Source organism: Typopeltis vanoorti, chromosome 15 (genome assembly GCF_054136105.1).
Source record: "Typopeltis vanoorti isolate ZY-2024b chromosome 15, IOZ_Tvanoo_1.0, whole genome shotgun sequence".
In the NCBI taxonomy this organism is placed as follows: Eukaryota; Metazoa; Arthropoda; class Arachnida; order Uropygi; family Thelyphonidae; genus Typopeltis; species Typopeltis vanoorti.
In genome coordinates this window covers 108,674,482-108,697,678 of record NC_143563.1, presented here as the reverse complement: position 1 = coordinate 108,697,678, position 23,197 = coordinate 108,674,482, and the positions used below count along the sequence as shown (strand labels likewise).

The 23,197-nt window shown below is 36.1% G+C and overlaps 1 protein-coding gene across 2 annotated transcripts in view; it reads right to left on the bottom strand.

Moving 5' to 3' along the window:
* Nucleotides 1-326: 326 nt before the first annotated feature.
* Nucleotides 327-23,197, bottom strand: part of Cdc27 (cell division cycle protein 27) — a 392,586-nt gene continuing 369,715 nt past the window's right edge. For both annotated transcript variants that reach the window (XM_090405839.1, XM_090405840.1), the window contains one exon: nucleotides 327-1,377. The gene's annotated coding sequence lies outside the window, so the exon portion shown is untranslated. The remainder of the gene's footprint in view (nucleotides 1,378-23,197) is intronic.

Here is a 23,197-nt window from a genome sequence, read left to right as displayed (position 1 = left end):
TTGAGACAAAATGCTAAATTAGAAAGATTCGAAGGGCACTAATAAAAACGGTCGTTAATTTTGCATCAACTCAATAGAAAGAGAAAATGTCCACATTATTCTCCTTTAGAAAGATTATATCGCAATTAAAATATCTATGCAATGGATCTTTTTTGGAACATTCTATGTCAATAACTGCTGCTTCTGTGTATTATCTTATATATTTATTATTTGAAATGAGTAATTTTAAATGTTTCTTGTGAAAATGTTTCTCATATTATCAACATTATTAAAACTGTTATCCATATGAACAGGAAATTAGAAAATAAAACTGTGAAACTTAAACACCAAATTTCAGTCTTTTATTTTATCTTGTTCTCTTTTAAACAGTATACATTAAAGAAAATATGTACACACTTGCACAGTTCTCATGAGCCCCTCAGTTATTGGGTGTTTAATTTACAACATGTGCAGCAGTCAATTAGAACTTGACTTTTTATAGGAGCCTGGCGCATTTAAAATTTATGTCAGCGATAATAATAATAAAATTTGGTCTCGAATATGTACAATACATATACATACATATATATACACATGCATGCGTGCATACACACACACACAGATATATATATATACATACACACACACACACACACATATATATTCACGCACACATATATACATACATATATATATATGTATACACTGCTATGGAAATAAAGATTTGCCACCTGTTCTTTTTTTTTTTTAGGATTTGTGAATTTCAGATATAAAATATCACTTTCAAAAAACTAACAGTTAAAAATAAGGGTTGCTGGCTGCCTTATTCCATTGAAAATTAATGTTTCTTACAGACACTATAATATACAGATTTATGAAAAATTTATGAAACTATGCAGTAGCAATTTGCAGGTCATTTTCTGTAATTAGATTTCAGTTCTGTAAGTAAATATGCTGGTTATGAAAGAGATGCAAGCAGTTTTTATTTAAATTTACAATATATATATATTATGATAAACATTTATGAAGCTCATGATTCAGTCTCTCCCTCCCCCCCTCTTGTTTCAAATAACGATACAAAACTCAATACAACTTAAAAAACTGTACAAATCTAATATTTTGTTTTCGTTATCTCTTTTGACATATTAAACAGTCTAGTGTTTTACCCCTGTGGTTGGAAGATATCACAGTACAGAATACACAAAAGCAGATTTTGTCTGGTGGGCACTTGCAGACCTTTAGTAACTGATCAAAGCAGGAACCATATACACGCCAGTGTCAGAAGCCATCATCACGTTCCAGAACATGAAGTGGAAAACTTCACATTCACTCCCCACAACTGGACTGTCATGTGAAGAATCAAATCTGCGGGACTTGAACTGACAATATTATCAGTAGCTGAAACAAAATTAAAAACACCTTGGTTATTGTTCTTTTTAAAAAACATTAAAAATAAATAAATAAATAATTTCATCTGTAACATCAGAAAATATGCTGACCACAAATGCATAACTTCTAATTATTGTAATACAGAATGTCCTAAAATACACACTTTTACAGCCCGTAATTCACTAAATTTTTGTTCTTTTTAGGCGTAACTGATTTGAAATAATGTCAGAAATGAGACTAAGCTTTGAGGAAATTAAATTTATCCTTTGGCTACTGGAAGTGCAAAAACACAATAAGTGACGTGCAAAGGCAGTTTAAAAGAGATCCACCAATGCAACTCACCATTGCTCAAATTAGAGATAAGTTTGAAGCAGATGGAATTCTTCAACGTGGTCTTCCAGAACACTGCTTGTGGATGTTCAAGACATCCACAAGCAGTGTTCTGGAAGACCACGGGCATTCACAAGAGAAAATGAGCAGCTGGAAACTTACTGCCAACCAAAAAATCTGTTTGGCAAACGTTTTGTGAGACAGGAATTACAAAATTGCACATTCATTGTGCTTCAAAATGCAATGAATGCTCAAAATTGAACGTTCATTGCATTTTGAAGCATGCCCGCTGGAAAAGTTTTATTCCAACAATTAGTCCATGCCCTCAATGAAGATGATCCTGACTGGAGAGTTGAACTTTGTGAGTGGTACCCAGCAAAATGTGCAGAGGACTCACAGTTTTCAAACAAGATTGTCTGGACTGATGAGGCCACATTTAAGTTAAATGGCTCAATTAATCTCCACAATTACAGCTACTAGGCAACTGAAAACCTGTATGTTACAGTGGGGCACCCTGTGAACTTACCAGTGGTTATAGTGCGGTCAGCATTGGGCTTAACTGGACCATTATTTTTTGAAACACTGTCACTGGTGTTGCTTATTTGAACTTGCGGCAGGGATCCATCATGCCATGCATCCAAGAGAAGTTTGAGATGAGTTTTATTTCCAACAAGATGGAGCACCTCCTCACTACCATCATGATGTGAGGGCCCATCTTCACAAAAATCTGCCAAACAGGTGGATTGGGCAAAGAGATAACAATAAACAATGATTAAACTGAAACGCCTCTTATTTCTTACTCATCAACTAAAAATTGTTGCTTGTCATGGATGAGCAGATGAGTGCATTTTTCAAGTCCTGTCCATATCGACCTGTTTAAACATCCAGAACTTGCATGCCTTAAGCATGCAAATCATTTTCTGTTGTTATTTCTGATTTAAGGCTATAACCTCAACAACAATCATATCAAGGCCTTACAAAGAAGCAAAATGACATTCATATCCTTACTAATCAATGCTTGTTTCAACATCGCAATTATCCTCTTTGTATTTGCAATTTTTATTATGTGACCCTTGAATTTCAAATTCCTGTCCACTGTAACTTCATCAGTTACTCCAAGTATAAATCCTCCAATATAACATGCCATTGTATTATCACATCATACCAAACTTTACACTTCATAATATTTAATTGATAGCCATTGACATTTGCCCACACTTCCAGCTTATTCAAATCATCCCGTAAATGCTGTATGTTAGTAGCATCTCATTGCTCTACTTATCTTTGCATCAGCAAATAATTGAAGATCTCCTGCCAAACCCTTTCCAACAGCACTGATATACAGACACCACTGCTCACCTTAAATCTGGAAGATTGACTCCCCCCCATATACCACTTTGTGATACCTGCTCATCAGCCACTCACTTATCTAAGCCAACAGTTTATAATCCAATCCCATATTCTCCAGTTTATGTAATAGTCTTTCATATTGTGGTATTCTATTGCATGCCTTAGCAAAGTCCAACAGTATTATAGTGTATCCATTCCCTTTATCCAACTCAGCCATAACATTATTATAAAATATGAGCAAATTGCTCAGACATGACTTCCCTTTTCCAATACTGTTCCTTACACCGCATAGCTTCTTTGCTCACCCAATTCTGTATCTGAGCTCTTATCAACTTCTCTAAAATTTTCACAATCACTCCAGAGATACTGATAGGTCGATAATTATACACATTAATCTTTGCACCACCTTGTCCAATGGAATTATCATACATTCTTTTAATTCCTGTGAGATCATTCCTGAGCCAAAAACTCAAATTATACAAACAAGTGATGGGACCAGCCAGTTTGAATGAACATTCCTTTAGCATATGTGCTGATATCCCATCTGTCCCTATTGCCGAATTCTTTCCAGGGTATGCAACAGCGTTAGAACCTCCTTTTTATGCAACTTGATCTCCTCATCCAATGTACTGGTAGCACCATACATTATGTTATATACACCGGCTTGATAGATCTGGTGTATATAACTATTGTGAAGTAATACAGCTACTTCATTCCACTCATAACAGTTGAAATTATGAGTGGAATGAATGAATGTAATACTAGCAAGGAAGTTTTGAGAGTAAACAGAAAGTAGACCATAGAAAGGAAGAGTAGAAATCATAGATGTTATTCCATTTAGTACTGATGTAATGCCAAAGTATATGAGGTAGGATGGTGGTGGTGGTGGGGGGAATGTTTCGCCTTTACATGTCTTTGTCCATGTTTCCTTCTCTAAGAAAAGATGGACAAAGTTATGGTCTAAATTATATATACTAAGAGGAGATTTGACTTATAATATACCTTTCACAAAGGCTAATAGACCTTTTCAAACACCATGAACCACCTAATATTTATTAGGATGTCCATGGTGTTTGAAAGATTATCCAGTATTCTGGTGGGTTAATGGACAATTTGTGTTGTTAGCTCATTATTAATAGCAAATAATTTTTTACATCTCTCTTTAAGCTTAGTCAGTTCAATTTGAGTTGTGAACATTTAAGTCCCCAAGTGCCAAGAAAAAAGCTGTTCAAAACACTAGTTATATGATGTAAATGGAACATTATAAGTCAGCAGTTAGAATTGAAGGTTTGATGTTAAATCAGATGTGAGACAAGTGTGCACATTACCTCCACTGTTATTCATCATCTATATGGATGGCATTATGAAGAAAAGTGGTATTCTCTAATCCAGAGAACTTTCATAATAAGGTGTGACAACTTTTGACTACTCGTATATGGAAATATTACTTATGCATTACTTCAACCTTGGTATCAACTCTGGATCTTGTTCCCACTGATGAGACTTAATAATGGTTGAAACCACTCTGGGTAGTAACCCTTCCCATAATGCATAGTATTATACATGTCCATTATGGGATACTACGGCAAGTGATGTGTGAAGTCACTAGCTTCTATATACAAGTTGTCCTATCCTGAAAATACTTCAGGCACAAACTTTGTTTGCTTACACTTGGATTAAACCAAGAATATAATTTCTTGGGATCTTGTATTAAACCTGATATCAAAACTTGAGATGTTAATCATGGTTGTAACTGATTTAACTTTATGCACTTTATGTTATACTTCTAAGTAAATCCAATACTGCAGGATTCCCTGAATAAATTGAATAATAAATTTGGTATGAAAATCAGCAATAAAAAGACAAAGATGATGAAAATGGGCAAAAATATTGAAACCATTGACTGCATCCTGAATGGAGAACCTGTAAAACAAATAAACATGTTTTGGCTATTTAAGAATACTTTTTAGTGAAGATGGAAACTTAAATATGGAAATAGGCCACAGAATTAGCAAAACTGGTATGAGGAAGTCAACTGAATAAATTTATATGGAATAAGAGAAATTAGTCAAAACCAAAACAAGCCTTATACAAGACTATTAATCATATTTAATTTGAAGATCTGATAGCTGGGTTATGAATAAAACACTTGATCAAAGACTGCAAAGCTATCTCTGATCATTTTATTCTTGAGGAAAAGTCCACTGATATCAGCGTTCAGAGATTAGGCAAGTGAACAGATGGCATCAATGGTAGTAGGTAGTATCATATTTAAAATGAGGATATTAGGAAAGAACTTGACATTGCTAGCTTTCAAGAACGTGTTAGCAGAAGTAATCTCAGTTTGTATGTGCACTTAAACAGAATGGGAGGAAGACCAAGATTTATTATTATTATTTTGGAACTATTATGATTACAGCTATTTTGCCTGCTTCAGTTTAGGAGTACCCCTGTTTAAATGTCATTGGCTATTTACTCATGGATTCTTAGGGCATTATGAGTGTAGATGTACTAAAAAGTATATGTAGCCTAAGGAATAGAAAATTGCGCATACCTTTTTCTGGGTGTTGTGGCTTTTCCTCAGTCTGCGATGTCAAAAACTGCAGAGTGTGTGTGTGGGGGGGGGTAGGCAGTATGGTAGAATAAGTTAGAAAAACCCGGGTTTTTTTCCGTAACATATAGAAACATATACTTTTATATAGGGTGGGGAAAAAATGAAAGGGTTAATTTTTTTAAATTAGGGAGGGGGAAGGGGAAAGGTGGTTGACGGGGTGTGGACCGTTTCGACTATTCGTGCTCGTCATCTGAACACATTGGGAAAGTGGAAGCTATGTCAGGTCGGGTGAGTGCTTCTGCTTTAGAGGTGTTTGTGTTGTCTCCTATTGGTCGGGGTTGTGACCTCAATTTTATGTTGTGAAGCTTCCAAACCTCGGAGATTATGTAGGGCCTGTGTACATTGAAAGAGTTCGCGTCACACTTTATAGCTATTGTTTCCGATATTCTGAGCATTGTTTCGTTGTCTTGTCTGTCTATTATGATGGCCTTGTCTATCTGCGGGGTGTGTTTTTGTTCAAGGGCATGAACCGCTATTTCCGTTTTTCCTGTGTTTTGTATACGATTTTTCTTTTTGATGTTGCGTTTTTTAGTGTTTAAATGTTCTGGAATAGGGATGTTACAGTCACGGAAGTGTTCTTGTAGTCTTGCCCATAAAGACCTGATGGTGGAACCTGTGTAGGTGATGTCACAGTCTTTTTGGCAGGGAAATTTATAGACTACATTGTGCTGTTCAAATATTTCTTTTTGTGTGTGAGGTTTGGTGGATTTTAGGAGGTTTGCCAGTTTTTGGCTAGTGGTGAATACCAGTTTGTAGTCAGTATGTTTGAAGATGTATTTATAGGCTTTGTATGTGTTTTGGGTGTATGGTAGTTTGATAATTTTTTGTGTAGGGAAGTTCGTTTTGGTACTTGGGTTGTTTTGGCGCAAACAAGACGGCAAAAAACCGCCAAAACAACCCAAGTACCAAAACGAACTTCCCTACACAAAAAATTATCAAACTACCATACACCCAAAACACATACAAAGCCTATAAATACATCTTCAAACATACTGACTACAAACTGGTATTCACCACTAGCCAAAAACTGGCAAACCTCCTAAAATCCACCAAACCTCACACACAAAAAGAAATATTTGAACAGCACAATGTAGTCTATAAATTTCCCTGCCAAAAAGACTGTGACATCACCTTACACAGGTTCCACCATCAGGTCTTTATGGGCAAGACTACAAGAACACTTCCGTGAATGTAACATCCCTATTCCAGAACATTTAAACACTAAAAAACGCAACATCAAAAAGAAAAATCGTATACAAAACACAGGAAAAACGGAAATAGCGGTTCACGCCCTTGAACAAAAACACACCCCGCAGATAGACAAGGCCATCATAATAGACAGACAAGACAACGAAACAATGCTCAGAATATCGGAAACAATAGCTATAAAGTGTGACGCAAACTCTATCAACGTACACAGGCCCTACATAATCTCCGAGGTTTGGAAGCTTCACAACATAAAATTGAGGTCACAACCCCGACCAATAGGAGACAACACAAACACCTCTAAAGCAGAAGCACTCACCCGACCTGACATAGCTTCCACTTTCCCAATGTGTTCAGATGACGACCACGAATAGTCGAAACGGTCCACACCCCGTCAACCACCTTTCCCCTTCCCCCTCCCTAATTTAAAAAAATTAACCCTTTCATTTTTTCCCCACCCTATATAAAAGTATATGTTTCTATATGTTACGGAAAAAAACCCGGGTTTTTCTAACTTATTCTACCATACTGCCTACCCCCCCCCCCACACACACACACACTCTGCAGTTTTTGACATCGCAGACTGAGGAAAAGCCACAACACCCAGAAAAAGGTATGTGCAATTTTCTATTCCTTAGGCTACATATACTTTTTAGTACATCTACACTCATAATGCCCTAAGAATCCATGAGTAAATAGCCAATGACATTTAAACAGGGGTACTCCTAAACTGAAGCAGGCAAAATAGCTGTAATCATAATAGTTTATAAAGAGGAGTAACATGGGAGTTTTCCCAGAAATAATATACATTATTTTGGAACTTTATTTTCCACTTGGTTAGACTATAATAAATTTAGTTTAATCCTTTATCCAAGTGTATGCTAACAAAGGTTTGCACCTGAAGTATCTTCAGGACTGAGGCAACTCAGTAAAGGTGGACCAAGCTCTCATCACTCCTTGAGGATATGTATAATGCTATGCATTAAGGTAAAGAAGTTGCCTCAGTCCTGAAGATACTTCAGGCGCAAACCTTTGTTTGCATACACTTGGATAAAGGATTAAACTAAATTTATTAGAGTCTAACCAAGTGGAAAATAGATTTCCATTTTTTTCTAAATCTAGAGTAATCTAATAATAATGTGGTACACCTTTTGGCAACTCGTATAAGTAAATATGACCTCTCCATTGCTTCTGCCTTAGTATCACTACTTCTGGGTCTAGCTCCCACTGACGAGACCTCAATAAAGGTCGAAACCGGTCTGGGTAGTGGCCGTTCCCTTAATGCATAGTATTATACATGTCCGCAAGGAGATGTGCTTTGTATTATGAGAGATACTGAAACAAGGAGTGATGAGAGCTTGGTCCACCTTTACTACGAGTTGTCTCAGTCCTGAAGATACTTCAGACACAAACCTTTGTTTGCATACATTTGGATAAAGGATTAAACTAAATTTATTATTTATTATTATTATTACAGGCAACTCCAAGGAGTCCTTAGACTCATCGAAGGAGGCCCTAAATATCATGTCAAGAACTACTTAGCATTAGCACAGTATCTATCATACTTTGCTTTGAACTCATTCACAGTCATGGCACCCACAAGCGACTCCGGAAACCTATTCCACTCATTCACCACTCTCCAAGTAAAAAACCTAGTTCTAACACCCTTGCTAACTATACTCTTGCTCAGTTTCCATGGATGGCCCCTAGTTCTCCCACCACCACACCTGTTCTGAAAAATTTCCTCTGAATTAATCTTGCAAAAACTCCTCAGTAATTTGAATGTCTCAATCATATCATCCCTTTTCTGCCTACCAGCCAGTTTCTGTAACCCACAAAACTTCAACCTGTTTTCTTAAGTTCATTCCATAGACCTGCTACCATCTTGGTCACTCACCTCTGGATCTTCTCTACCACCTCCCCATCACCAAGAAACCCTGGTGCCCAGATCTGCATGCAGTAGTCAAGTGGGGTCTCATCAAGGCTAATCTTTTCACCCCAAAATGCATAACCTTACACTTTGCCACATTAAACTGACATTATTCTCCTTAGCCCAGTCTGCCAATCTATCAAAATCATCCTGCAAAATTTTGATATGTGTGTGTGTGTGTATTAACTGTTGCTTTACCCAACTTTGCATCACTGGAAAATAAGGCAATTATGCAGACTGAGAGAGTAAAAAGTGCATTAGAAGACTGAAATATAAGATATGATAATATTGGAATCTCGACAGATAAGAGATTAATTTTGAGAAAAATAGAAAGTTAGTAATAATGTAAGTTTTTTGTGTGGTACTATCATGATATCCTGTACACCCCTGAGGGTATATTCAGGAATTTGATGATGCTGATGATTATTACGTCCCCAAGGGAGGTGACCTCACTTTAGATTGTAGAAAAGCCAACCATAAAGAGAACAAAACAGCTGGTTCTTGTTGTAGATCTAAACAGCAACGTTTTGGGAAAATTAAGAAAGGGCAAAGCCAATAATAAAGATACAGAGATATTAGTACACATTTAAAAGTGTAAAAAGTTGTAATTTACAGACACTTGCCACTGTTCTGTTGTATAGATCTTGACCTTTTACATGTGACATTTTAAAAATAATAAAGTCTAATGATATGTAAGCACAGAACTTCACATGAGAAAAAAATAAGAAAAATGTTATTGACTATATAATCTATATAGTTGTGAAGATTGTTGAATTTGTTATACAACAGAGATTTAATCTGGAAAAACGAGATCAACAGATGGCTTTTGAACCACCTGGAAGATACCTTGTTGTCATCCATTCATCTCCAATCCTCTCTCTGGTTTTCTTATGTCAATGATGTTTTTGCTATTTCACCTCATTCTGAAAAGGAACTTACCAATTTCCAACATCAGATCAATAGCCTTCACCCACACATTCAAATTCACCATGGAAAAAAAAAATGCTGGTAGTTTACCATTCTTGGACATCCTTCTTACTTGCACAGCATCCGGTACTTTGTCAACCAGTGTTTATCAAAAAGTCTGCTAATCACACCTCTCAAAAAACTGGTGTTAAGTCTAATTAATAGAACATATAACGTGTGCTTCTCTCTCCCTCAAGCTTACAAAAAGAACTTCTCAGTATCAAACTTTAATGGAATTGAATGGTTACAACCCTCCTCAAATCCAGCAGGTAACTGACTCTTATGTTCCAACACCTGAGAATTCTTCAACATACACAGGGTTCCAATCCCTTATATTTCTGGTATCTCTGAACCTATTGGTATAATTTTAAAGACCTATCACCTTATTCCCACATATTTTCCTATCAACAAACTTTCTCATCTGTTACCATCTACAAAAGACAAACTGTCATCTCTATTTTTATCTGGTGCTTACCAAATTTCTTGTGAATGTAATTTGTCATCTTTGGGAAGACAAACCGTTATGTGGAAAAAAGAATTAATGAACATCAGTACTACTACTGTTAAATCTTAAATGAAAGGTTTAAATTGTCATAAAATATTTCATTTGGGATTAAACTAGGATACAAATAAATTTTCCTAAAGAAGTACTTGTATATAGGTATAAATGAAATTGTAAATAACGTATTAGTCCTTTGTTTTGTGAATTCCTGTTTTGCTATATTGTTAACTGTCCAATGTATAACTGAACAGAATTGGATTTTTGTGAGAATTATATTAGAACAGGAAAGGTTAGATTGAAGTTCACATTGAAATAATTGGCTTAAAGACATAACCCGAAGCAGTTGCGAGGTCTGAGGTGCACGCGAGACATCCACATGGAGAAGATAGTACCGAGTGCAAGGGACTTAGGTGACAAACGGAATCAGTGACGTAAGGAGAGAGCAGAAATGTGGAGGTATAAGAAGCATGGTGGCACGGAGGCTCTTTTTTTCTCTTCATCTCTCTTTGGCTTTCGGGTACCGGCAGAAGTGGCACGAGCGGTCGAGAAGGACAATGGTCAGCAGCGGCTAAGTGACTAGGCGGCAGTCCAGGCATATCTACGGTACAGCTAGACAGTCAGCGAGAACCGAAGCTTCATGCCGAATCACAAGGACCTGTCCAGGCAGAGCAGTCTCGCCCACATCAGCAAGAGGGTGATTCATGAACTTAGTCACTAGAGGGTCATATCCGAAGACAACAGACCATAGAATGAGGTAACAAGCCACATGCTCACAAAGAACTGATCGGGAGAAGATACCAGCACGAACCAGATGGTCGGTAATATAAAATCTTTCTACTTCCACTGTATTCTGAACTAAGCTGAAGTGCAGAAAGGTGCTGATATATTATGTGATAGGACTTGACAATTAGTAACAGGACTCTAGTACTATCGATATACCCTATCGATAAATTACTGTAACTCTAAAAGTGTATAGTAGTAGTTCAACAGTGAATTGTTGGGGTAATGTCTGTTAGCCTTAAATGAATGAGATAATCGCTAGCTTAATTGTGTTACATGAGTAGAAGAAGCAGGACAACTTAAATTTGATATTGTCTCATTATGTGATGTATTGATTGTGGTTCTATTTTGTCTAGTTAATAATTGTTACGTGCAAGTGCAATTCAATTTAGTTAAGTGAACCTTTGATAAAATGTACATTGAGCTAAAGAATGAATAAATATTCATGTTTTCTTTACCTTATAAAGTTCCCTGATCTCTAAAATCAATGCGCCACTGACTAAATCAGAACCTGTACGAATTCAAATGCAGGGGATTGGCTATGACTGCATGTAGAATAAGTTTGTTAAGGATTTGTAATTGAGATTGCTGTATGCTAGATTCTAGAATCATAAAATAGTCTGTGTATTAACTCCATGACAAGGAGATTTCTCTTGTATAGGAAATAAGATGGCACAGCATTATCAAACAAATTTTTCTTAATCCTGAAAGGGAGTTAATTCCGGATTTTGCATTCAAGGAGGCTTGATTCTAGCCCGAGACAGACTCTTTGTCTGCTGAGCTTTGCACTCATAGTCAAACGAAGGGATAGGATTTAGCTAAAGCAATTATAGTAGCAGAGGGATCAAGGATAGAAAAATTACTGTGCTTGTAAGAGATTCTAACTATTTTCGAACAGAGTTGAGTAAGGATAAGGGAGAGGATTTCTAGCATACCTTGAAACACGTAAACGTAAGAAAACAAACAATAATAAATAGATGAGAAAACTAATACTACACTGAATACGTGAAACCTTAAAAGTCTAGTCTAGCACAGCATAGTATTCATACTAAACATTTTTGACTGTTCTTTGGTTTGCTTGTTTCTACGCACTGATGTACTGTTATTTTCAGTATGAAATATCTGTACTTTCATTACAGTTAATTACTATGGTTATTGCATAATTTGTTGTTTATGGTTATGCCACAAGTACCTTTAACCATATAATCATCATCATTATCAAATTCCTGCCATGTACCCTTGAGGGTACATGGCAGGAATTTGATAGTACTACATGAAAAAATTACGTCATTACTAACTTCCTATCTACAATTTTCCTCCAAATCGGTCTGTTACTTGTCAAGACTCCAACATTATCAGATCTTATATTTCTATCGTCTAAGGCACTTTGTACCGTATCAATCCACCTATATCTTGGTCTTCCTCTGGGTCGTTTTCCTGCCAACCTGGCAGAGAACAATTGCTTTGCTAATCTTTCCTCTCCCATTCTATTTAAGTGACCATACCACCTGAGATTAGCTCTGCTAATACATTACTGGATGCTGACAATGTCAAGTTCTTTCTAAATATCCTCATTTTTAATATGATATTGCCATTGATGCCATCTGTTCATGCCTCTAATCTTTCTCAGGACTCGCATATCTGCGGTCTCTAGTCTTTGGTCAAGTGTTTTACTTCTGACCCAGCTCTCAGATCCATAAGTTAAAACTGGTTTGAACACTGTCTTGTATACAGCTAATTTAGTGTTCCGACTAATTTCTCTCTTATTCCATATGAATTTATTCAATTGACTTCCCACCATACCAGCTTTGCTGATTCTGTTGTCTATTTCTATATTGAATTTGCCATCTTTACTAAAAATTGTGCCTAAGTAGCTGAAATGTTTTACTTGTTCCACAGGTTCTCTATTCACAACGCAGCTGATATTTTCAATGATTCTGCCTATTTTCATTGTCTTTGTCTTTTTATTGCTGACCTTAATACCATATCTATTACAACAGTTATTCAATTTAGTCATGAATCTTGCAGACTTGTAGAAGATTTATTGATAAGTATAACATCGTCCGCATAAAGCTGACATTAACATCTCCAATTTTGATATCATGTCTAATACCACTTTCCTTCATAAAATCCATATAATATGTGTGATCCATATAAATAATGAATAACAGAGGGGATAATGTACATCCTTGTCTCACACCAGATTTAACATTAAACCATCTTCCTCTACTTCCTTCAATTCTAACTGCTGACTTACAACTCAAATAAAGACTAAGTATTGCTTGATGTAATGCCCCATTGATACCATATAACTGTAGTGTATTGAATAGCTTCTTTCTTGGCACCTTGTGATATGCCTTTTCCAAATCAACAAAACTTAAATACAGATCTTTGTTTTATTCCCATGCTTTCTCGAATATTTGTCGTAAAGTGAAGATCTGATCTTGACAGCCTCTATTTGGCCTGAATCCAGCTTGTTCTTCACCCAGCTTTTCTTCCACAATTCTTCTCAATTTTCTCAAGTATACTTGCATAGATCTTGCCAGGAACACTTAGTATGGAAATACCTCTGTAATTCCCACATTCAGTTTTATTTCCCTTTTTATATATGGGTACTATGAGAGCTCTACTCCAATCATCAGGAATTCGTCCCTCTGTCCAGGCTTTCTGAACTATGCACTGCAGCCACTGTAAGACTTTTATACCACCATACTTCAGCACTTCTGGTCGAATATCATCTACTCCTGCTGCCTTTCCATATTTTAAGCCTTTGATGGCTTTTTCTACTTCAAGTAGGGATATGTATTCCTGACTGCATGCCTGGTCAGTGTTTTTTTACCACTGTGCTGTCATCACTGCTTGTTTCATTTAGCAGTTTTTCAAAGTAATTACTCCATTCTTCAAGGATATCTTTTTCTGCCGTTTTCATGTCACCTTTACCATTTCTTACACCTTTTACAGCACTCTTTCCTCCATTCCTAAGCTTCTTCAACAACCTCCAGAATATTTTGCCACCTTCTTGATATTTATTTTCTATATTCTTGCCAAAGTCCTCCCACGACTTTTGTTTAGCTAGTTTTACACAGTGTTTAGCATTCTTGCATTTGTCTCTGTATTCTCTAAGAGCACAAGCTGACTTATTTGCCAGGAACTTTTGATATGCTTTTTTCTTTTCCTTCACTGCCTGTTTAACTTCCTGTGTCCACCATGGAGTTCTGAATTTTCTATCCTTGCAGACAACTTCACCACATGCCTCTCTAGCTGAATCAATCAGGGCTTTCTTCAAGGTTTGCCACTGAATCTCCAAGGTTTGATTCCTATTCTCAAACTCTTTGATTTTTATTTCAATAATCTTTGTGTATTTTAGTCTACAGTTCACGTCTGAAAGCAGCTCAACTTTTAATCTGCTTTAAAACTTTCTTACATGTTATTCTTTTCAATATGAAATTCAATTTTATCCTGCTCAAGACTAAATAGTGATCACTTCCAATTTCAAATCCTCTGTACACCCTGGTGTCCTGCACCAGGGAGAAAACATCACTATCAACAATAACATAGTCAATGAGACTTTTCTTATTCCTTGCTTCTTCTCTCCATGTGAATTTGTGCACATTTTTATGTTGGAACATGGTGTTAGTAATAACCATTCCATGTCCTGAGCAGAAATCCAACAGATATTTGCCATTATTATTAGCTTTGCTGTTTTCTCCAAATTTTCCCAAAATATTTTTGTATGTCTCACAATCATTTCCTACTCTTAACCATATAAATATGTATAAAATAGATCACTCCTCATACACTTCATATCCATCATACATTTCAATGTAATATCAAAGGTATTACAATTTTAATATGCACTTCATGCCTCAATGCATCATCCATTGTAACTTTGACATGTATGCACATCATGACCAAAATCTTTACAGTCACTCCAGAGATTGACAGGTTGATTTTGACACATCAGTTTTTATACCACCCTTGTACTCTTTTCTATCCAGTCCTATAGGATCCTGAGCTGAGAATCAATTTATACAAACATATAAAGGCCTACCCAGTTTATTCTTGAGTCGAGGCTGAACATTCTTTTAGCATATGTGCTAATATCCCACTGATCCCTACTGAATTCTTATTGAGGTCTTAATGCATCATCTAGAACCTTCTCATCATGCACCTCTTCATCCAGTGCAGTGGTAGCACTGCACATCATTAAGTTGACAGATCTTAGAGATGTGAGTAGATGTGATATGAACAATCACATCTACTCCTGATACAAGGATACCATCTGCATTCAATAAAGTTATTCTTCTACATTCTTTCTTTTACTTGCAGCATAATGATAAAATTCCTTTGGGTTGTCCTTGACACACACAGCCAATTTCTTTTCACACTCTGACTTCATACCTCCATACAATACTCTTTTAAATATTCTGGCAGGCATTTTATATCTTTCATAATTGTTCTCATCCTTATTCTCACAATATTCCTTCCACATAATCTTCTTATGGATCTCTTGGTTGCAAATCGACTTCAACCCCATCCTGATACCATAGGACCAAACATACTGGTCTCTTAAATTTGTCATAATTTCGAGCTTTGTAGTTTGCTTGAGAAAGTTGTTTCCAATTGTTTGCTGCTTGAAAAAGTTATCTTCCAACTGTTCAATAAATTCTTCATTCCTATCATGAGTTTCTCTTCTAGCTAATCATGTTTGGATAATTTAATCATCCACAATGATTACTCATTTAGTACAAATAATAGTAATATGACATAGCATATTACCATCCCCAGCTACTGTACCAAAAGGTTTTTAGCAACACTTCACCATATATTTCAACTGATCAGCCTCTACTTCACATCGGACAGCCTCAAACTTACTGCCACATGAAATGTTATTATTCTTATTGCTTTCATGAGTCATCGTCATCAAATTCCTGATATATATCCTCACAGAGTGTACAGGATATGATAGTACTACATGAAAAATTTACATCATTACTAACTTCCTATCTACAATTTTCCTCCAAATCAATCTGTTAAATGTCAAGACTCCAATATTACCAGGTCTTATATTTCTGTCTTCTAAGGCACTTTTTACTGTATCAATCCACCTATATCTTGGTCTTCATCTAAGTTTTTTTCCTGCAAACCTGGCAGAGAACACTTGTTTTGCTAATCCTTCCTCTCCCATTCTGTTTAAGTGACCATACCACCCAAGATTAGCTCTGCTAATGCATTCCTGGATGCTGACAATATCAAGATCTTTCCTAATATCCTTGATTTTAATATGATATTGCCATTGATGCTATCTGTTCATGCCCCTAATCTTTCTCAGGACTCTCATATCTGCAGTCTCTAGTCTTTGGTCAAGTGTTTTACTTCTGACCCAGCTCTCAGATCCATAAGTTAAAACTGGTTTCAACACTGTCTTGTATACAGCTAATTTAGTGTTCCGACTAATTTCTCTCTTATTCCATATGAATTTATTCAATTGACTTCCTACCATACCAGCTTTGTTGATTCTGTTGTCTATTTCCATATTTAACTTACCATCTTCACTAAAAATCATGCCTAAGTAGCTGAAATGTTTTACTTGTTCTATAAGTTCTCCACTGACAATGCAGTTTATATTTTCAATGCATCTGCCTTTTTTCATTGTCTTTGTCTTGTTATTGCTGACATTCATACCATATCTATTACAACAGTTATTCAATTTAGCAAGAGAATCTTGCAGACTTGTAGCAGATTTATTTAGAAGTATAACATCATCTGCATAAAGTAAAGAGCTAAGATTAACACCTCCAATTTAGATATCAAGTTTAAAACCACTTTCCTTCATAATATGATCCATATAGATAATGAATAACAGAGGGAATGTACATCCTTGTCTCACACCAGATTTAACATTAAACCATCTTCCTGTACTTCCTTCAATTCTAACTGCTGACTTACAACTCAAATAAAGACTAAATATTGCTTGATATAATGCCCCATTAACACCATATAACTGTAGCATTTAGAATAGCGCTCTCTTGGCACCTTGTCATATGCCTTTTCCAGATTTACAAAACTTAAATACAGATCTTTGTTATATTCCCATGATTTCTCAACTACCTGTCAAAGTGAAATTCTGATCCTGACAGCCTCTATTTGGCCTGAATTCAGTTTGTTCTTCACAAGCTTCTCTTCCACAATCCTTCTCAACCGTTTCTCGAGTATACTTGCATATATCTTACAGGAACTTTCAGTAGAGAAATACTTCTGTAATTCTCACATTCAATTTTTATTTCCCTTTTTATATATGGGTACTGTGAGAGTTACACTCCAATCATTTGGAATTCGTCCCTCTGTCCAAGTCTTCTGAACTAAGCAGTGCAGCCACTGTATGACTTTTATACCTCCATACTTCAGCATTTCTGGTCGAATATCATCTACTCCTGCCGCCTTTCCACATTTCAGGCTTTTTCTACTTCAAGTATGGATATGTATTCCTGACTGCATGCCCGTTGTGTGTTTTTTACCACTGTGCTATCACTGCTTGTTTCATTTAGCAGTTTTTCAAAATAATTACTCTATACTTCAGGGATATCTTTTTCTCCTCTTTTCATAATTAAAAGAAACATGTATTAACCACAGTGAAAATTATTTAATTGTAAATATTTCATCCTAAGTATCTTAGGACATCATCAGTACAGTAGTTTTAAACAATAATAGGAATAACATACAGTTAGGGTGCATGATTACAATAGAATCTCATTCAACGTGCATAACGTGCTACATTTTCACTGTGGTTAATATGTGTGTTTCTTTTAATTATGATCGCACCACAGGTTTCATTATTAAAAAAAAAAAAAAAAACCTGTTTTCATGTCACCTTTATCATCTCTAATTTCTTTTACAGCACTCATTCCTTCGTTTCTGAGCTTCTTCAACATCCTCCAGAATATCTTTCTACCTTCTTGATATTTATTTTCTATGTTCTTGCCAAAGTCCTGCCATGACTTTTGTTTAGCTAGTTTTAGACAGTGTTTAGCTTTCTTTTATTCCCATTCTGTATTCTCTAAGAGCACAAGCTTACTTATTTGCCAGGAACTTTTGATATGCTTTCTTATTTTCCTTGACTGCCTCTTTAACTTCCTGTGTCCACAATGGAGTTCTGATTTTTCTATCCTTGCAGACAACCTCACCACATGCCTCTCTGGCTGAATCAATAAGTGTTTTCTTCAGGGCTTGCCAATGAATCTCCAAACTTTGGTTCCTGCTCTCAAACTCTTTCATTTTTTCTTGAATAATATTTGTGGATTTTAGTCTACAGTTCACATCTGCTCAACTTTTATTCTCTTTAAAACTTTCTTACATGTTCTTCTTTTCAATTTTATCCTGCTCAAGACTAAATAGTGATAACTTCCAATTTCAAATCCTCTGTGTACACTATGGTGTCCTGCACCAATGGGAAAACATCACTATCAACAATAACACAGTCAATGAGACTTTTCTTATTCCTTGCCTCTTCTCTCCATGTGAATTTGTGCACATTTTTATGTTGGAACATGTTAGTAATAACCAGTCCATGTCCTGAGCAGAAATCCAACAGGTATTTGCCATTATTATTAGCTTTTCTCTTTTCTTCAAATTTTCCCAAAATATTTGTGTATGTCTGACAATCATTTCCTACTCTGCTATTTAGATCCCCAACAAGGACCAACTTTTCCTTTTTCATTGTGTCAGTTGCTTTCTATAAAGTCTCAAAAAATTCCTCCACTTCTACTTAGTAGAACCCTCTGTGGGACCATAAGCACAAATAAGCCTCATTGTCCAGTTTCCCCATTCTCATATTTGCCCACATCACTCTACTTGAGACTACCTGCCATTCGAGAAGATTAGCCTCATAATTAGTACTGAATACTATGGCTACTCCTTCTTTTCCTTGATTGTCATTGCCAGAATATAACATTTTGTATTTATTGCTCAGAAACATCTCACCAGTTTTTGTCTTTTTTGTTTCACACCCCTATTATGTCGATCTCGTACTTATCGAATTCCTCAGCTAGCCCCATTTCTTTGCCATTCAGGCTTCTTATGTTGATAGTAAAAATCTTGAACTCTGGTGACGTTGAGTTTGGGGTAAGTTTTAGGATTTGTTCCAGTGGCTGACTTTTCACTGTTTGCTCTGGTCGAAAACAACAGGGGCCTTGTTTAACCTGGTGATGCCCCCAGCCGGCATGAAATTCTGTCATGCTGTACTATCATTTGAAATTTTGGTTTAAGCCAATAAGAATACAATTTGCTCGGCTAAATCCCAAATTGCCAGACCATCATTGTCCGTTCAGTATCCAGGTAGATACCTAACATGGAGCACTGTGAGAAGGTGAGTGAGGATTGGACATTAGGTGAAAAACCCTGGTCGGTTTTCTGCATTCCTTTGAAGGCTATGTGGAAGTCTCCTCTCAGTTATATAGCTTTGACCCTTAAGCACCTGCTTTCATGAGTTTCTACCATAAATGAACACAAAGAACCTGATAGCATTAGTAGTACCCTTCATCCATCCTATCCCTTCTCGTCTTCTTCATTTGCACTCAAGTAGGGTCGCTGCACCAGATCAACCTCCCACTACACTTAGTTCTGTCAAAGGTCATTTTCTTCTCTAGTCTGAGGTCTTAGAGATCCCCCCTCTCAAGCTGTCCAGTCATCACTGTTTAGGTCTGTTGCACCACTTTCAAGTCTCAGCATTCTCTTCTCCCATCTCTTGTTCATCTGCCAAGTCTCTGCTATAAATCAGTGCAAGGCTTACTACCATTTTGTATCACACAAGATACCTGAAACCTTTTCCAGTTTATCTACTCTGATTGTTCTACCACTCTCTAGCAGTGTGTATGCAAAATATAATGTTCTTAACATTGATACAGTTAAGAATCTTTTAAAAATAGTACATTAAATATTAATATCAAGAACCAAACCTTTGAGATTCAGGTGGTGAGTTTGTCTGTAATGATAGAAAAATCAGAACTTTATGGTGGACACATGAAATTAAAGAGGCAGTGAAGGAAAAGAAGAAAGATATTGAAAATACTGGCTAACAAGTCAGCTTGTGCTCTTAGAGAATACTGAGACAAATGTAAGAAAGCTACAACACTGTATAAAACTAGCTAAACAGAAGTCATGGGAAGACTTTAGTAAGGACATAGAAAATAAATATCAAGAAGTGCCAAAATATTCTGAAGGCTGTTGAAAAAGCTCAGAAATGGAGGAAAAAGTGCTGTAAAAGGAATTAGAGATGATAACGGTGATATGAAAACCGGAGAAAAAGATATCCTTGGTGGATGGAGTAATTACTTCAAAAAATTGCTAAATGAAACTAACAGCGACAACACAGTGGTAAAAAATGCTCAACAGGCATGCAACCAGAAATACATATCCATACTTAAGTAGAAAAAAACCATCAGAAATCTGAAAAGGCAGCAGGAGTAAATGATATTTGACCAGAAATGCTCAAGTCGAGGTATAAAAGTCTTGCGGTGGCTACACTGCATAGTCAGAAGGCTTGGACAAAGGACAAATTCCAGATTACTGGAGTAGAGCTCTAATAGTATCCATATACAAAAAGGGAAATAAAATGGAATAAAATTTCTAACCCAGTACTCACAACCATAAGTTAATATTGGTTTGAACACTGTCCTCTGTCTGCTAGCTTAGTGTTTTGAATAATTTTTCTCTTATTCCATATAAATTTATTCAGTTTATTCCCCACAATACCATCTTTGTTTACTCTATTATCTATTGCTATATTTAATTTGCCATCATCACTAAAATTTGTGCCTAAATATCTAAACTATTTTACTTTTTCTATAGGTTCTCCATTCAGAATGCAGCTGAAGTTTTCTATGTTCCTGCATGTTTTCATAGTTTTTATCTTCTTACTGATTTTTTATGCTATATTTGTTACATAACTAAATTTAGTTAAGGAATCCCACAAACTTATACTGGATTTATTTAAGAGTATGACAGCATTTGCATAAATTAATAAGCCAATATGATTATTTCCATTTTGATATCAGGCCCAATGCTATTTTCCTTCACAATGTGCTCCATGCAGATAACAAACAACTCTAGCAATAGTGTGCACCCTTGTCCCACCTCTGATTTACCATCAAACTATTTTCATGTAACTCTTTCAATTGTACATGGTAATTATAACTTAAATATAGACTACTTATTGCTTGGTACAGTGATCTATTTAATAGTGATATTTTAAATGGCTTTTTTCTTGTCGTCTTGTCCTGTGCCTTTACAAAACTGAAACATAGATCCTTGTTATATTCTCATGATTTCTGATATATTTGTCTTGAAGTTTATCTTTGACAACTGCGCTCTCACATTCAGTTTTATTTCACTTTTGTACAGTTGGGTACTACTAGAGCTGTATTCCTTATTTGAAATTTCACACGACCATGCTTCCTGAATTGTGCAGTGCAGACACTGTAAAACTATTGTATCTCTATACTTGAGCATTTCTGATCTAATATCTCCTCATGCTGCCTTCCCACATTTTATGGCTTTGTTTTCTACCTGAAGTAGCATATCTAGTTCTGACTGCATTTCCCTTGAATATTTTCTATTAGCATTCTGTCACTTCCTGTTTCGTTTAACTGTCTTTCAAAAATTACTTCAAACATCTAGGATTATCTTCAGTTTTCAGGTAACCTTTGTCATCTCTGATTCCTTTTACAGTACTCTTTCTTACATTTCTTAGGTTTTTTTTTCAATACCTTTCAGAACACTTTTTTGTCAACTTCCATATTTATACAGGGTGTTTCAAAAAGAATGGCCCGATTTCCACATTACCACAAAGCGCCTTCTGTTGACTAGACACCATCTTCTCATTAACTAAGCGTAGCAGCCATTTGGTTGCTAGTAGTGCCATCTGGCAGTCGTCATATCAAACTCTGGGCCAAGGCCATTCACATGGTACAAGTCACATTCATTTGTGGTTGCAGAAATATACAATTTTCAAATTGGGACATTCTTTTTGAAGCACCATGTATTTTACATTCTTCCCATTCTCATGCTTTTTTTTATTTTTTATTTTTTTATTTTTAGCTACATTTACACATTTGCTTTCTGTATATTCTCTCAGAACACATGATTTACTCAGTAAGAACTTTTGACACACTTTCTTCTTTTCCTTGACTCCTCTTCCAATCAAATAGTGAGTTCTGATTTTTCTATCCTTGCGGGCAACTTCACCAGATGGCCCTCCAACTGAATCAACGTTTTCCTCTTCAAGCTCGGATTACCGTTTTCAGTCTCCTTCATTTTTCTCTCCAATATCCGTATACTTAAGTCTACACTGACCTCTGAAAGCTGCTCAACTTCTGATTCTTTTAAAAATTTTCTTACATATTTTTCTTTTCAATATGATATTAAATTTTATTCTAATCAAGATTAAATGGTGATCCCTTCTTGTTTTGGATCCCATGTATACTTTTGTGTGCTGAACCAGCGTGAAAATATCGCAGTCCACAATAATATAGCCAAACAAAATTTTTCATATTCCTTGTGTCTTCTTTCCATGTAAATATCTGCCTATCTTTATGCTGAAACATGATGTCAGTGATGACTAGTCTGTAACCTGAACAGAAATCTTTCATGTACTGACCATTATTATTAGTTTTTCTCACTTCTCCATAATTTTTCTAATATATTTCTATACACCTGATATCCATTTCCTAATTTGCCATTAAGAGTTTAGATCTCCAACAAGAACAAGGATTTCCATCATCATCATCATCAAATTCCTGCCATGTACCCTCAAGGGATGTACAGGATATGATAGTACTACATGAAAAATTTACATACCAACCTTTAACTCTGGTGATGTTGAATTTGGGTGTGTTTTCAGATTTGTTCCAGTAGCTGACCTTTCGCTGTTCGCCCTGGTTCCCTGGCGAAAACAATGGGGACCCTTGTTTAACCGGGTGACGCCCTCAGCATAAAATTTTTTGTCATGTTGTACCATCATTTTGTATTTTGGTTTAAGCCAATAAGAATACAATTTGGTTGGCTAAATCCCAAATTGCCAGCCCATCCAGCCCATCCTCGTTCGTTCAGTATCCAGGTAGATACCCAACAGGGTGCACCACAAGAAGGTGAGAAT